The sequence below is a fragment of the Otolemur garnettii genome, unplaced genomic scaffold, assembly GCF_000181295.1.
Source record: "Otolemur garnettii isolate 467f Iridium unplaced genomic scaffold, OtoGar3 scaffold00010, whole genome shotgun sequence".
Taxonomy (NCBI): Eukaryota; Metazoa; Chordata; class Mammalia; order Primates; family Galagidae; genus Otolemur; species Otolemur garnettii.
In genome coordinates this window covers 26417200-26433703 of record NW_003852405.1, presented here as the reverse complement: position 1 = coordinate 26433703, position 16504 = coordinate 26417200, and positions in this window count along the sequence as shown.

Sequence of the window (16504 nt, the reverse complement as noted above, 5' to 3'; positions counted from 1 at the left end):
AAAGAAAACTGCCAGAGTTCAGGCCAAGGAATGGAAGCAGAACTTTAGGGGTACCGTGAATTGCCTATTTTAGGGTGTCCTTTGGAAACACAGTCCAGTGGAACAAAGCACGGAGTTTCATAAAGTAATTTTTGTCCCCATATAAATTTATATCACAGAGTATACAATGGAGCCTTATAAAATATGTTTCATAGGGGCAGCGCCTGTGGCTCAGTGAGTGGGGTGTCAGACCCATACACTAAGGGTGGTGGGTTCAAACCCAGCCCCGCCAAACTGCAAAAAAAGAAAAAAGAAAAAATATATATATTTCAAAATGAGACCATAAGAAGTGATAAGACGGTAAATCATAGAAATCAAGCATTTTCTTATATTACTTATACAGATAGTAAATTCTTTGAGGGGCTTCTTTTACTTTCTTTGTATTCTGAAAAATAGGAAATAAATGTAATTATGTATTACTAGCTCATAGTAATTACATAATTAATTTTTAAATAAGGTAATATAAAAGACAACTTTGTGACACATGCATAAAATATTGCAAATTGAAAGTAAATCAAATAAAATAATCTAATTTTTCTAATATTATATCCATATGCATTAACCTACCTAGCCAAAATAAAAAGATGTGGCATAAAGCTTTTGATAAGAATTTTAAATAAACATGAATGATGTTAATGTTAATTAAGGTGCCTGTTCAAAACGGAGGTAAGAATAATTCACCATCAATATTCATCAGTATTTGACGATAGTTCCTACTTTGGCAAATGGCCCGATTTCTGGGATCTTTCTGGGAAAAACAAGAGGTCAGTACACATATACAGTAGAAGATTTAAAAAGTTAGGGATTTCCCAATTGAGCTTTCTGAAGAGCATTTAAAAAGAGTCTAATAATTGCCCATTCTGTGGTCTAGGAAATGCCTAAGCAAACAACAATTATTTTTATAAAGTGTATTGCTAACAGACCAAAAGAAAACCCACGTGACACAGAAAGCAATGGTTTCAAAAATATTTTGCTCCTAAATATATATTTAAAACAAAACTGAGGGAGGGAATCGAAAAGGATTGAAAAATTAATTTCAAGTGGGAGAAAAAGTGTGCTGAGTGCCTGTTCTGTATAAAGCATCCTGCCTGCTGCTCTGGGAGACAAGGAGACAGCAGTCATTTCCCTAGAGAAAGTGGCAAATTATTTTCATATGGATAAACAAACAGCCTTACATATATAATCAGATAAAAATTATTTTCATCTAGGTAAGCGAACCACGATAATATGAGGCAGAGGGTGTTAAGTATTGTAGCTACAAAATGCTAAGAGCCCAAAGAACGATGAAAAATTTAGCTTCCTTTTCCAGCCGACTTCTGTGTGTTGAATTTGGTCTCCTTTCAGTCCTGAGTCCTCACTTCACACTATATTCCTAAACAATCTTATCCATGCCTGTAGTTTTAAATAACATTTATAGTCAAACAATTCCCAGATTTCTCTTTCTAGCCAAGACTTCTCCTCTGAGCTTCAGACTTGTATAGCTCGCTATTTAATGTCTTGACTGGAACGTCCCACAGGTGTCTCAAATTAAATGTCTTTATCAGTCATGCTTCATAGTTGCAAGCAACAGAAACTGACTCCGGCTGAAAAATCAAAAAGAAGCTGTTAAAAAAAAAAAAAAAAAGATATCGAGAAGATCACAGAATTGTTTCAAGGGCTCGAAAGCCAGGTTCAAAGCTACATTTGCAGGAAAGGAAAAAAAATTGAAACCACAAATCAAAACTGGCTTATCATGAAAATGACTTCAGCTGCTGCTGTTACTAAATTCTAGAAGCTAGTGTTTGCATGGCTGTTGTGAACGAAAGTCTTCCACAAGTGACCCCCAGCAATGCTGTCCTCACACAGGAAGAGGATCTTGCAAACACTGCCAGCCTGGATAGCGAGCCAGAGTGCACTATTAGCACCTGCCTTAGCAGAAGGGATTTGTGTAGATCTCCCTCTCTAGAATTTCTCTAAAACCGACAACACCTATGGGTTTGCATTATGCACAGACATAACATCAAGTTGCAAAGAAGGCTGGACAGGGTATTTGGGGCTTCTTCCCCAGGAAGGCACAATTTATGAAGCAAAAACCTTTTCCAAACATAGCAATGGTTGTAAAAATGAACTTATCAGCCAAACACAGAGCACACCATGCCACAGTATTCCAAATAGAACTTTGGATTTTCCTTCCAAGTTTTTTTCATTTTTAATCTTCTACATTTTAGGTAATGGCACTGCCAATGCCTCATTTGTTTAATTCCGAAACACAAATGTCTTTCTTTAAACCCTGTCTTCACACCTACATTGAATCCATTAATAAATTCTGCCCTTCCAGATACATTTCAACTGCACCCACTTGTCTTCATTGCCACTGTGAGTCCAGATCAGGGGTTATCAAGCTTGGTTTTTAAAAGTCTATGCAGGAAGGCCAGGCACAGTGGCTCACTCCTGCGGAATCCTAGCACTCTGGGAGGCCCAGGCAGGTGGATTGCCTGAGCTCACCAGTTTGAGATCAGCCTGAGCCAGAGCGAGACCTCCATCTCATCAAAAATAGCCAGACATTGTGGCAGGCACCTGTAGTCTCAGCTACATGGGAGGCTAAGGCAAGACAATCCCCTAAGCTCAAGAGTTTGAGGTTGCTGTGACCTGTGATGCCATGGCATTCTACCAAGGGCAGCAAAGTGAGACTCTTTCTCAAAAAAAAATGAAAAAGTATATGTAGCAAATATTATAGGATTGGTGGCACATGTACAGTTTCTGTCATATTATTTTTGTATAACCTCCCAAAACGCAAAAACCATTCTCAGCTTATTGGACCATCCAAGGCAGATCGCAGTAGGGTTTGGGCACATAGACTGTAGAACTCCTGGTCTAGACCAGGCCTAATTTCTGGATGTACCCTAAAAGTGCTCTTAGTTGATCTCTCTGCTTTATCTAACTTCCATCCATCCACAAAGAGCATGATGAATGGTATTTTGAAAGCGTAAATGTGATAGTATTGCATTCATGCTTAAAGTCCTTCACTGGTTGCTCATTGTACTTAACACAAACACAAGACGGTTAAGTGGCCTTCAAGGCCTATAATCATCAAAGCCCTGGTGACCTTGCACATCACTGAACCCTCATTACATCCCAGCCCCATCAGCCTTACCTCACTTCCTTGACCACTAGCATCGGTCTCAACTCAGGGACTTTCTCTGCCTGGAATCATTGCCTCACTTTTCCTTTATCTTTGAGGGCTCAGAGTCATTTACTTCGTAAGTTCTTTCTGACCCTTCCAAACAAAATTAGGCTACAACTCTTCCTCTCCAAGAGGACTCACTTATTTTTCTACACTGTACCTCTAGCTACCTGCAATGAGGTAATCCTTTGATTCTTTACATTTTTATGCTTCCTTTCTTTCAAATGTAAATTCCAAGAGAACAGAGATCAGATCTGATTTCTTCACTGCTATAAATTCCATGCATGCCTTTTGATCATATTCTAAAATAATTACTTGTTGAATGAATGAATGAATGAATCCAGCTGGAAATGTTTAAGAAAATGTTCATGGAGCTAATGAAATTTGAACTAAGCCTTGAAAAATATGAATTTAGAAAGGTAAATTAGTAAAGTTTCAGATGAAGACAGGCACATCTAGAAAAGAGATATACAATATACTGAATCATATGGTATATCAATAAGGGTTACATAATGACATCATCTTTGAAAAGTAGGTTGGAAGCCAATTGTCTTATATTCTAAGAAATACTTTATCTTAATAGCTTATTCCCATATGGTGTACCAGAGCTTTTAGTGTATTTAAAACCACTGTAACTAATGGTGACTTGTGATAGCATCCAAGGTGACCCCGGTGCCCACTACCGCCTGGTGTTCAAATTCTTGTGTTAACTCCTCCTGAATGTAGGCAAAACATGCAACTTTTTTCTAGGAAAAAAAAAAAAAGAAAAGAAAATAGTGACTAATTCTCACATAAATTGGGTTTAATTTTGACCAAAGTACATTACTTGAACATTAATTTTTAATTTACCTTGTTATTTAGGATATTGCATCCTCATTTATGAGTGAAATATGTTTGTAATTTCCCTTTATATTTTTCCAATTTTAATATCAGGTACATCCAGATGAAGTAGAATGATTTTGAAGTATTTCTTCTTTTTCTATGGTCTATGAGATTTGGCATGATCTGTTTTTTGAAATTATCTTCTATTTTCATTTATAAATATTAGTTGTTTATTTTTGAGACTTTGGGAATAAAAGTTAAGTGACGACACCATTTTGAACCTCAGAGTCAAAGTTTTCTATGATAGACATACTCTTATCTGACAATGTGAATGTTACTTTTTTTGCATTAGTATTATTATTATTGATCAATATTTCGTTGCCGCAATCATCTGATTTCTTTTCTGAATGTATTTATCTTCATTTGTTCTTTACAAGGTTTTGTTTCCAGTCCTTATCTTAAACGTTGTTATTGTTATTGAATTTTAAGCCTTTTTAATTTTGTGAAGGCAAAAAGTGGAAACCAAATAAACACATGTCTATGTGTAGAGAAAACAAAAAAAGAAATATAGCAAAAATGTAATGGGATATAACTTCCACAGTTACACATATAAGATTATAACTTCAGTCTCATGAGGGGTCTTCTCTTTTCCTACTTTTGACAAAGCTATTTCAGACCCCCCCATGTTGGGAAGATAACTCGCAGAAAGATCTGAAAGTGGCCTTGGCAGGCAGTAAGAAACTGAGGCCAGTCCCACAGGCCACAGGGAACTGAATTCTGCCAACCACTATGTGAGCTTGGAAGAAGATCCTTCCCCAGTAGAACCTTGAAACGATACCGCAATCCTGAGCTCTGTCTTGATGAATGAGTCTTGTAGAAGAACTATGAAGGGAAACTGTGGCATAATGTGCATTTTTTAAGTTGCTAAGCTTATGGGAGGGTCATTATGCAGCAATATATACTTAACACGGTGTATTATTGGCTGAATTTTGTTTCCTCCAAAATTCATGTTGAAGTCCTACTCATATCTCAAAATGTATGATCATATTTAGAGATTGGGTCTTAACAGGAATAATTATAGAGGTGTCATTAGAGTATGACCTGATCAGATATGACTTGTGGCCTTATAAAAATAGGAAGTTCAGGAAAAGACATGCAAAAAAGGGAAGATAATGTGAAGACACATTGGAAGATGGCCACGCCAAAGGAAGCAACCCTGCCCAGGACTTCAATCTCAGACCCTGAGCCTCCAGAGCTCGGAGACAAATTTTTTTTTGTCATTTAAGCCATGCAGTGGTACTAAGTAATGGCCGCCCTGGAAACTAGTACATGTGGGTTGTCTTATGCAGGATTTCCTTTTTTAAAGAAAATTTATTAACACTTGAAAGTATTTTCAGGAAACTAGGTTAAGAAACACGGCTTTAGGCCATGGAGGTAATAAATTGTTATACCAGAATATGGGGCCATTAAAGTGAGTTGGACAATTTTCTCTCTTTTTCTCCATAAGAATATAGTGTTTTCCTCACTCTGTTACTGTCACTATGTCTTCAGTCTATATCTCCAGAAGGACTTACCATTACTCATTTCTTAGACCTGTATATCATTTTTACCTCAAAGTATTATGGCAGTACAAATATTTTTGGTTATATGGATTCACTTTTATAATGCTGGCGTCATAGTTGTAAGATGCCCACCACCCAGACGGTGTTCACTGAACCTGTTAAGTAGGTTTTCACCACCCCCTCCTCCCCCTCCTCGCACTTGACTTCCATTACATTTCGATTCCTTCTAAGCACATGTGTGCTCTTCAGTTAGTTCCAGTTTAACAGTAAGACACGTAGTGTTTCTCTTTTCTTTCTTTAGCTTCTTCACTTAGATAATGGTCTACAGTTCCACACAAATGGTTGCAAAAAACATTAAGTCATCCTTCTTCCGGGCTGAGCAGTACTCTACGGTATACATGCACCATATTTTGCCAATCCACTCATGAATTGGTGGGTACTTGCATGGATTCACATCTTTGCCATTGTGAATTGTGCTGCAATAAACATTTGAGTATTGGTGTCTTTTTAATAAGATTACTTCTTTTCCTTTAGGTAAATACCCAGCAGTGGGATTCCTGAATCAAATGGCAGGGCGACTTAGTTCTTTATAGTATCTCTGTACTGTTTTCCATAGAGGTTGTCTAATTTGCAATCCTACCAACACTGGAGAACCATTTCTTTCTCTCTGCATCCACGTCTGCTGCTGTTACTTTTAAACATTTTAATAAAAAGCCATTCTAACTGGGGTAAGGTGATGTCTCATCGTTTCAATTTGCATTCACAATGTGGAATCTTTTTTCTTATTTTTATTGGCTAATTGCTATCTTCTTTTGAAAAGCTTCTGTTTATGTCTTCTGGACACTTTCTGATAAAGTTGTTTGAGCTTTCTCAAGGTCTTTGTAAATTCTGTTTATTAGCTCTTTATTGGATGTATATCCTGTGAATATTTACACCCATTCTGTAGGTCATCTATTTGCTCCGTTGCTTATTTCCTTGGCTATGTAGAAGGGCTGTGATTACCATTAGGGTCTTCTTCATAAATGTTTTGTCTAGGCCAATATCTAGAAGAGTTTTCTTAACATTTTCCTCTAGACTTCTATGGTTCCATGCCTTACATTTAAGTCATCCATCCATCTTAATTTTTATGAGTGCTGATAGTAAAGAATCCTGCCTCATTCTTTTGCATGTGGCTATCCAATTTTCCCAGAACCATTACTTGAATAGTATTTTTCCCTAGTGTACATCATCATCTGCTTTGTCAAAGATCAGTTGGTTATATGGGATGGTTTTATATCTGACGTTTCCATTCTGTTCTTTCTATTGCTCTATGTCTCATCTCTAATATTATGCTGTTTTAGTTACTATAGGCTTGCAGCATAGTTTGAAGTCTAATAAAGTGATGCCTTCAGATTTGTCCCTTTTGCTAAGGATTTTTTGGCTATTCAGGCTCTTTTCTGCTTCCAAAGGAAGCACAGAATTATTTTTTCTAGATCTGGGAAATATGTTGATAATTTGATGAGACGTGGACATTTTAACAATGTTAATCCTACTGAGCTATGAGCATGATATCTTTTTCCATTTGTTTTTCTCTGCTACAATTTCTTGGTGTTTTGTGGTTCTCTTTGTAGAGATTTTTTGCCTCCTTGATGGTATTTCTAGATATTTTATTTTCCTTGTAGTTATTGTGAATAGTAGTAAGTCTTTAATTTCATCCTCTGCTTGACCAGGATTGGTGTTCAGGAATGCTACTGATTTATATACATTGATTGTGTACCCTGAGACTTTGCTGAATTTATTAGTTCCAGGAGTCTCCTGGTGGAATGCTTAGGGTTTTGTAGGTACAAATCAAATCAGCAAAAAGTAATACTTTGACCTCCTCTTTCATGATTTGTATATCCTTAATTTCTTACTCTTTCCTGATTGTTCTGGGCTAGGACTTCCAGCATTGTGTAGAAGTGATGATAATGGGCAACTTGTCTTTTTCTAGTTCTTAGTGGAAATGATTTCAGCTTTTCTCTCAATTCATTATGATTTGGCTGTGAGTTTGTCACATACGGCTTTTATGACTTTGAGGTATTTTCTTTCTGTGCCTAGTTGATTGAGGGTTTTTATCATAAAAGAATAAATTTTGTCAAATGCATTTTGAGCATCTATTGATTTGATCATATAATCTTCATTTTTTCTTTTATGTGGTTAATCATATTTGTTGATTTACATATGCTGAACCATCTTTGCATCCCTGAAATGAAGCCCACTGGTCAGGGGGGATTTTTTTATTATTATTTTTAGGCTTCAAAATTTGGTTTGCTAGTATTTTACAGACCTGAGTTTCATATGTCAAAGCACACTTACACAATTTTCTTGTTCATTACAATTTTTACAGAATAATTCTTTAAAAGAAGCTATAAGAATTAAATATTCCTAAATTGGGTATCATAGTCAAGTAAAGCCATTTTCAGCAGTTAGAATCACTGCTTGTTCACAGTGAAACATGTATGTATATAAAAGTAAGCAGAGAGATTTAAACACACACACACACATTTACTGCCATACAAGAAAAAAGGTTTTTTCCTTGGGACCACAGTGTTTTATGTGGTCCCAAGGAAAAAGGGTCAAGATAAGTCAAGAGACATGAGAGTTATATATTCTTCATGAGTCCCTGGGCTTAACACTAGAATAAATTAAATACAACTTACACGGCAGTTAATGTGTTAAAAATGCAATGAACTCTTACTCAAGAGATTATTTATTGGACTTGGCAATATCACTCAGTCTCATGTTTGGAGAAACTTGATTGAAATTATTGCAAATAGCTCTTTGTCTCCTGTTCATGGAGGTTCAGATCAGGGTTGTGTATTCTCTTATGTATAATAAATGTCAAAGCACTCCTGGGTGGTTTGTAGACAATGAATGTGGTTTTCAACTACTAATTGCCAAGTTTTAGTTGCAAAATCAGGCTTCTGAGGCAAGATTCTCAGAATCTTTGATCATATATTTTTAGCTGGGTGTGTTTGGAATGACTTGAGAAGTAGCCATCACTTGCTGGGGGTTCCTTTCCATTTCCCTGACAGCTATTCCCTCCTCCTCTATGATTTACTTCTTCCTGTGAGCCTCCTCTGTCAAGCTCAGAGCATCCTTTGGTTGACCTCTGATTGGCCCCCAGTCTTGGTACCAGCTCATAGGTGATTGGACTGCTTTGAGATATTATTAAATCAAGGGAAGAGACACTTTGTCCTCTTTGCTTCCTTATCAAGCTGTCTCAGAAAAGTCTGTACTCTATATCAAATGCCATATCTTTCACTCTTTTAGGTACTCAAATAAGTTTTCTGTGTCCTAAAATAACTCAACAGAGCCACCAATGATTTCCTAATTGCCAAATCCAGTGTATTCCCTTTTAACACACATTATATTTGGTATCTTTGAGCCATTTGTGTCTCTGAGCTATTTGACAACTCAGAGCTTCTCTTCCTTTGGCTTAGTAATGCTGTTTCCTTAGCTCCCCTTTTATCCCTCTGGTTAAACCTCCTCAGTTCCCATGGTGAGGTCTTCTCTCTCAGGCTATTCTGTAGCTATCAGTGTGCCTTAGATCTTCTCTCCTAAGAGCCTATCTTATTCTCCCTGTTCTTTTAGGTTATTTCATTTAGTTCAAAGACAACTGTACAATGATTATGTGCTGAGACCAAAATTTGTACATCTGGGTCAGCCTCTTTTATGAAGCTTCAGGCCTGTAAAGGCAACTTCCTATTATACCTCTTCAAATGAATGTCCCCCAAAACCTCAGACCCCACATCCCCAAAACAAAATCCATCAACTTTATTCCCCTCTCCTCTTGCTATGGAAGCTGTTAATTCTTCTGTAATCATTATCTCATCACAATTAATTGTGCCAACACTCTTTAAAACCAGGGAGAGAGACATCCATACCAAACTCCGTGCAACTAATCAATCACCTTGAGGTTCTCCTATTCTGTTAATTATTCTCTCTTCACTGCTACTCCTTATCCTAATTTAAGTTTATCCTAATTTAAGTCCTATTATTACTCACTTCAATTATTCTCTTCTGTTTCTTCTGCATGCAGCCTTGTATCATCTGACTTTATGCCAAATAATCTTTCTAAAGGTTAGTACTTTTCATATTATTTCATTGCTTACATAATACTTAAAGAGATATTTAAAATACAACAGAACATAATTTATGATTTGGACCCTTACCTCTGCTCTAGCCTTAATTCTCCACCCTTACTTTTATTTCTATATGTTCACCCTCCAGCCATGCAAACTAAATTTTGTATTTTTAATGTGCTATTTTATGCCTTTTCTTATTCTGTATAACCTACTGGAATGTCACCCATCTCGACCTGTCCACTTTTCTGTGTCATGGGCCAGAAGAATAGCTGATCATTGCTCATGACTCAGGCCAATAGTTTCTCTTCTTTGATGGTTTTTCAGAAGGAACTGGGTTAAAATGATCACTTGTTTTATGACCCCATTGACTATTTCTATTATAATATCTTGCTCTATTCAAGTGCTACTGAAGGTATAGTCATCATGACGAAATGTGACCTAAGAGGTTAAAAGTTCAATTCCACCTCTGCTCCCACGGATCAGTGTCTCTGGGTGTGTCTTGGGACTTGGTGCTTTAACAAATTCTTCAAATCATTTTCATGTTTAATAATGTTTTAGATTCACTGCTCTGCAAATTTATTGTTACTATATGTATAAAAATTAGAGACTTTACAGGGGATAGAAGTTTGATAGAAAGATATCTGAAAGACAAATGAGGCCTTTGCAAAACCTGGTAGGAAAACTACTCTCTAGCTAAGGGAAAAAAGATAGAAAAATGTCACTGATATACATAATGTGACTAAGTTCTTCTGTCTCCTGAAAAAATTATACCGTATTCCTGCTATGTCTGCACATTGAGTGAAGAATATGCCAAGTAGGTTGCAGTGAATCTTGTTCTTCTGGAAAAAGAAAATAAAACAACTTCAGCCTGATCAGAAGTGGGAGCCCTGCCAATAGAAAAGATAGTGAGTAGACCTAGGTAGAGTTGAAAGCACCTGCTTATATGTTTATGAAATGCTTGTCTAGATTTTCTCAGTCAGTAGAGTATCAGAAAGCAGTGACAGGCAGAAAGACTCAGATGAGGAGGTATAGAATTAAGTGGCAAAATGTCCATAAAACCAATTTCCTAGGGAATTTGTGAAAATATGGCATTAATTTCACTATACATTTTTGTGTCTGTTTCACTTAATAAATATGAAGTTAATGAAGGTTAAGAATATCATTTCTTTTCATCTCTAATGAGGAACATAGTTCCTGGCACATAGTAAGCCCTCAATAAAAGCTTGTTAAATGAAGGCTGAAAAGTGTTTTTAAACAAGCATGAATCATAAAATTAAGACATTTAACAGCAAAAAATTCTCTAATAGAGATAACAATCCATTAGGTAATTTAAATATTGCAATCGAAAATTTATACATCATATCCTGTTTAATTAAATTATTTCATTGCTATTTGAAAGGCTCCCCTTCAAAATAGTTTCTGGCAATATGGTTTACCCAATGGATGAATTAGAAACATATTTCCGCTCTCTGGTGCCTACACAGAGAGACATGTGGAATGGTCACTTACACCTACAGTTTTCTTTTCACATTCCATTGTGTTCAATTATCTCAACTGTGTCTATTCATTCATAAAATCACCTGTGCAAAATAATTTGTGTAATGAACAAATGATAATGCTGAAATTTGTGATTTTTAAGTGTGTACAATTTACAAATTAGCTAATGTCAATATTGCATTTCCCCTCATTCAAAGAGATGTATTTTAGTAGAACAGGCTAATAGTATAATAGGCCAGGCCAATAATATAATAAAAGTTTTTATTTCTCCCTACAATGTTTTATTTTTTGATCTAGCTACCAAAAATCTATGTATGCTACTGCAATGAACCATGGAAATAGAATTTTCTCTAAAGCTATTTACAAATTAACCTTTTAGAAATAAAATTACATAGAGGATCAAATTTTCTCTGTTCTTTTATATAATACTTTTTTATTAACACAAATATATCAGGTGTCCCTTTATTTTTCCTGTTCATTCCTTAAAGCCCAAGCTCATAAAGGCTCTCAAGTATTCTGTTTTGACTGAATTGGCAATGTTATTAAAAATGTCTGTCCCAGTAACACTAGCAAGATGGTAGAATAGGATGTCTCCAGTCTTCACCACTCATAACAACAATAATTTGGCAACCATTCATGAAAAACAGAAGTTTCTTATGATAAATTTAGGACCCAGGTAGGAGAATGTGACACCCCAGTAGAGCCCAGATGAAGGAAAGTGGCTTTAAGAAAGTAGACTCATGCCCTGGTAGCAGACTCACCACTAAGTAACTGGCTACAGACCCAGAGGCAGGGTCATTCACTTGTGCGGGTATCTCTCGTCCCATTTGTCAAAGAGTCCCAGAGGCAATCCTATTTCTCCAAAAAAGAGCCACTAGCTACCCTTATCTGTACCTGTAAATAGCAGCCCTACCAACCAGGCACATGACTGTAGACCTGGACCCAGAACCATGGCCTGGCTATGGCCCCACTCAACTATAGTCACAGATGCAATCCTATCTGTCCAGGAGCCAGAAATAAGCCAGGCCCACCTGTGCTCCCATAACAGGCCCACCAACTGTGGCCCTGACTGCAGACATAGAAACAAGCTCAGGACATTGATCTAGGCCTGCTTAGTCCTGGTAATGGAAGAAGTCTAATCTGTCCAGAGACTTGGCAGGAGTAGGTCTTTATCTGCTGAAACCAGGCTATAACTGACTCCTCCTTCAAATGCACAGCTGCAAACACAAAACTACAAGTATCACAAATAAATCACGTAAATGTGACACCACCAAAAGTAACTAATAGAGCATCAGTAACCAAACCTCAAAAAACAGATAGTCCTGAAAATTTTAAAAAAGAAACATATCTGTGAACTTATTGACAAAGAATTAAAAAGAATTATCCTAAATAAGGTTGAAGAGCCACAAAAGAACACATTAGATATCTAAATGAAATTAGGAAAATAAATTAATAAAATAAGAAGTTCAAGAAGAAAAAAATAGAATTCCTGGTACTAAAGAATGACTAAACTGACAAACTCAATTAGGAGCTTCATGTCAGACTTATCAAGATGAAGAAAGAATCTGTACACTCAAAGTTAAATGAATGAAATTATCCAAGTAAAGGAACATAAAAAGAAATATTTTTAAGTGAAGAAAGCCTACTGGACATATAGGATACCATCAAGTGAGCCAATTTATCATTATAAAAATTCAGGAAAGAGAATGGAAAGCATATTTAAGGAGATAATGACTGAAAAATGTTTAAATCTAGAGAGAAAAATGAGTATACAGATTTATGAAACAAAAAGTTGAGCCCAAAATTGTATATACCAAAATATGGTATAATTAAATTTGCAAAGAAGTCAAAAACAATGGAAGAATTAAAAGGAGAGAGAGAGAGAAACAGGCTCTGCACCTGTAGTGCAGTGGATACAACACCAGCCACATACAACGAGGCTGGTGGGTTCAAACCCAGCCCAGGCCAGATAACCAATGACAACTGCAACAAAAAATAGCCAGGCACTGGGGCTGGCACCTATAGTCCCAGCGAGAGAATCGCTTAAGCCCAAGCAGTGATGCCATAGCACTCTACTGAGGGCAATATAGTGAGACTCTGTCTCAAAAAAAAGAGAGAGAGAGAGAGAAAAGCAATTTGTCACATACAAGGGAAGCTCCCTAAGTCTAACAGGGGATTTCTCAGCAGAAACTTAGTAGGTCAAAGGATAGTGAGAGTATATATTCAAAGTACTGAAATTAAAAAAAAAAAAAATGCCAACCTAGAATACATTACCAAGAAAACTTTTTTTTTTTTTTGGTAGGTTTTGGCCAGAGCTGGGTGAATCTGCCACCTCCAGCATATTGGGCTGGTTCCCTACTCCTTTGAGCCACAGGCGCCACCCCCAACAAAACTATTCTTTAAAAATAAAGACTTTCCTAGATAAATAATAACTGAGTTCCTCACCAGTAGACCTGCTATACAAGAAGTGCTAAAGAAAGAGCTCTACACATTGAAATGAAAAGATAAACTACAATATGAAAGCAAGTGAGAGCATAAATCTCACAAAAATAAATTGCAAAAATATTATGGAAACTGAATTATTTAGGTAGAATTTCTAAAAGCAAAATATATATTTAATTCACTGAAATAATAACGTATTATACTACTGTGATCACAGCTCTACACTAAATATTCTATTGTGTTGGGACAGCTAATAGAACAATTTTCGATAACTGATAAGTTATCTCCAAAGTTTATGTATATTTTTTAAAAGCAAACTAGAAAAAAAACAAATGATACCTGAGTAGAAGAATGATGGCATATGGAAGAGGAGTTCCATTAACTGTGACTCTTTTTTTTTTTTTGGCAGGGGCTGGGTTTGAACCCATTACCTCTAGTATATGGGGATGGTGCCCTACTCCTTTGAGCCTCAGGCCCTCCCCAACTGCGACTCTTAAGCCACACAAATCCCTAGGCTCATTGCAGGAATTTTATACAGAGATAATTCTTTATATAACATTCAAATTTATCATATCAAATCTTAGAGTAGAAACTTATTCTGTCTGCCCAATTAGAGGATTAGCACCCCAATCTTTATGAGAAATATTCGTCAATCTCAACCCTATAATTTTTATGGGAAACAGTCCTCAATCCCAACCCCTAATCCCAATCTATATTAATCAACAGTGCAGGCTGGCTCACACCTGTAATCTTATCACTCTGGAAGGCTGAGGTGGGTGGATCACTTGAGCTCAGGAGTTCTAGACCAGCCTCAGCAAAAGTAAGACACCATGTCTACTAAAATTAGACAAAAAAACAAACAAAAACTATTTGGGGGTCTTTGATTTAGAGCTGCCATGTAATTACAGACCATGTAACTGCACAGTTGAATTTTTTCTTTCTTTTTGGGACAGTTTCACTGGCTAGAGTGCCCTGGCATCATCAAAGTTCACAGCAACCTCAAACTCTTGGGCTCAAGCAATCCTTTTTGCCTCAGCCTTCCAAGTAGCTGGGACTAAAGGCACCCACCAAAATGTTGGGCAGGATTTTTAGTTGGTTTTTGTCCATCCCCCCCCCCCAATCTTTAGTAGAGACATGGTTTCTCTCTTCATTGGACTGGTCTGGAACTCCTGGGCTCAAGAGATCCATTTGCCTCAGCCTCCCAGAGTGCTAGAATTATAGGCAGGCATGAGCCACTGCACTGGTTTGCACATTTGATTAATCTAGATGTAGGCATGTAATTCAAATTAGATCATAATATTCCACACTCCCACCAATAAATTCGTTAATACATGGACACCTGCCCACTAAAATATTAGAGCAATTTCCTAAAGTATTAGTTACATCTTTTAAATTTTGGATTAGAAACAGAGCATATCCTAAGGTGATCCTTTGCATACTATTATTATTCCTATATGAATAATGACAACACTAACGCAGAAAGAGACAAAATGGCATGGCAGTGTGTTACAAACCCAACATGTGCTAGAGCTAAATTCAAACAGTGTTTGGCTCCAGAATCTGCAGGTCCTTAGTGTATCATGGTCCTACCATACACATAGTACACATATACAGAGAGTATCAGAAAGTCTTTAATCCGTCATTTAACTCAGTTTTAAATTATAATATAAACCTGTAATCCACGGTTTTCATTTCCAGTCCAAAATTTTTCAAATGAATTCAATTCCTGAGTGTCCTCACGTGGTTTGACTTAATTTCATAGCATTTCAAGGTGCTTTGGAACAAGACATGTGGCACAACACATCCTCAGCTTAATGTGTAATACATCTTAAGGGGTAGAAATGCTTTTCCTCAACCCTTTTCGTCATTTTTGTTCTTCCTATTCTATACCTTCAGCCTCACTTTTCATCTCTTTGATTTTTCTTTATAGCCTCTACATACCCCCTTTAAGTCCTAAAGGGTCACCTAAGAGTGAATAGGACTTTTCTCAATCCCCCATTCAACTTGTCAGAGAAAGAATTACACCTTGCCATTCCTGCACAATGGAATCACAGCAATGTGACACAATTGATGTGTGTCTTAGGAAGGACTTTTGCCTTATAATGAATTTTGCTGAAAGGTCTGTACATTTTTACTGTTCATACATTTTGACTAGCTTGTCTGAAATTGCCATATGGCTACAGAATCCTGGTACAGAGTTTGAGGATTTATTAGGTACAAATTCTGATCTCAGTTTCAGGTAATCAGGAAACAGAGCAGTTACAGTTCCGCTATTATGAGGTAGGACTAAGCAATGAAAAAGGTAGTCAGCAATTTCCAGGAATAAATTCAGGGAAATGAAAGCAATACAGAGCACTAACGGTGACCTAAATTTCAGAGGAGACCAGTGATAAAGACACTATCACTGTCATCCCAGTGGAGAGCTAGTAGCTGGACACACAGTGCACCTGCCCCCATCCCACCCTCTGCCCGCATAAGAACAAACGTATTCATCCTGCCTGTATCATCAACAATGATATGTGCAGGTACTGCTTCCCTGGAAAAATAATGAGATAATAAGCAGTGAGTGGAAAATTTGGCAAGAACTGTGGTAATTGCAGTAATCATAACAGAAGATGTTTCCCGTTGCTCCATGTTTAAATGAAGCTGTAATGGAAGTAGCTTTATTTCCATTCCTGATTCATCACAAAAGTTCTGATTCCTTGTAATAAATTTCTGGACTATAGTTTGTGACTATATATATATTTAATTGCTAAAACATGACTTAAAATTTTGCTTTAATTTGTTACAAAAATGTTTTTATGATTACTTGCAGATATTACCAATTAACATTAAATCATAATGAATACAAAGGATATTATCTTTAAAGACTT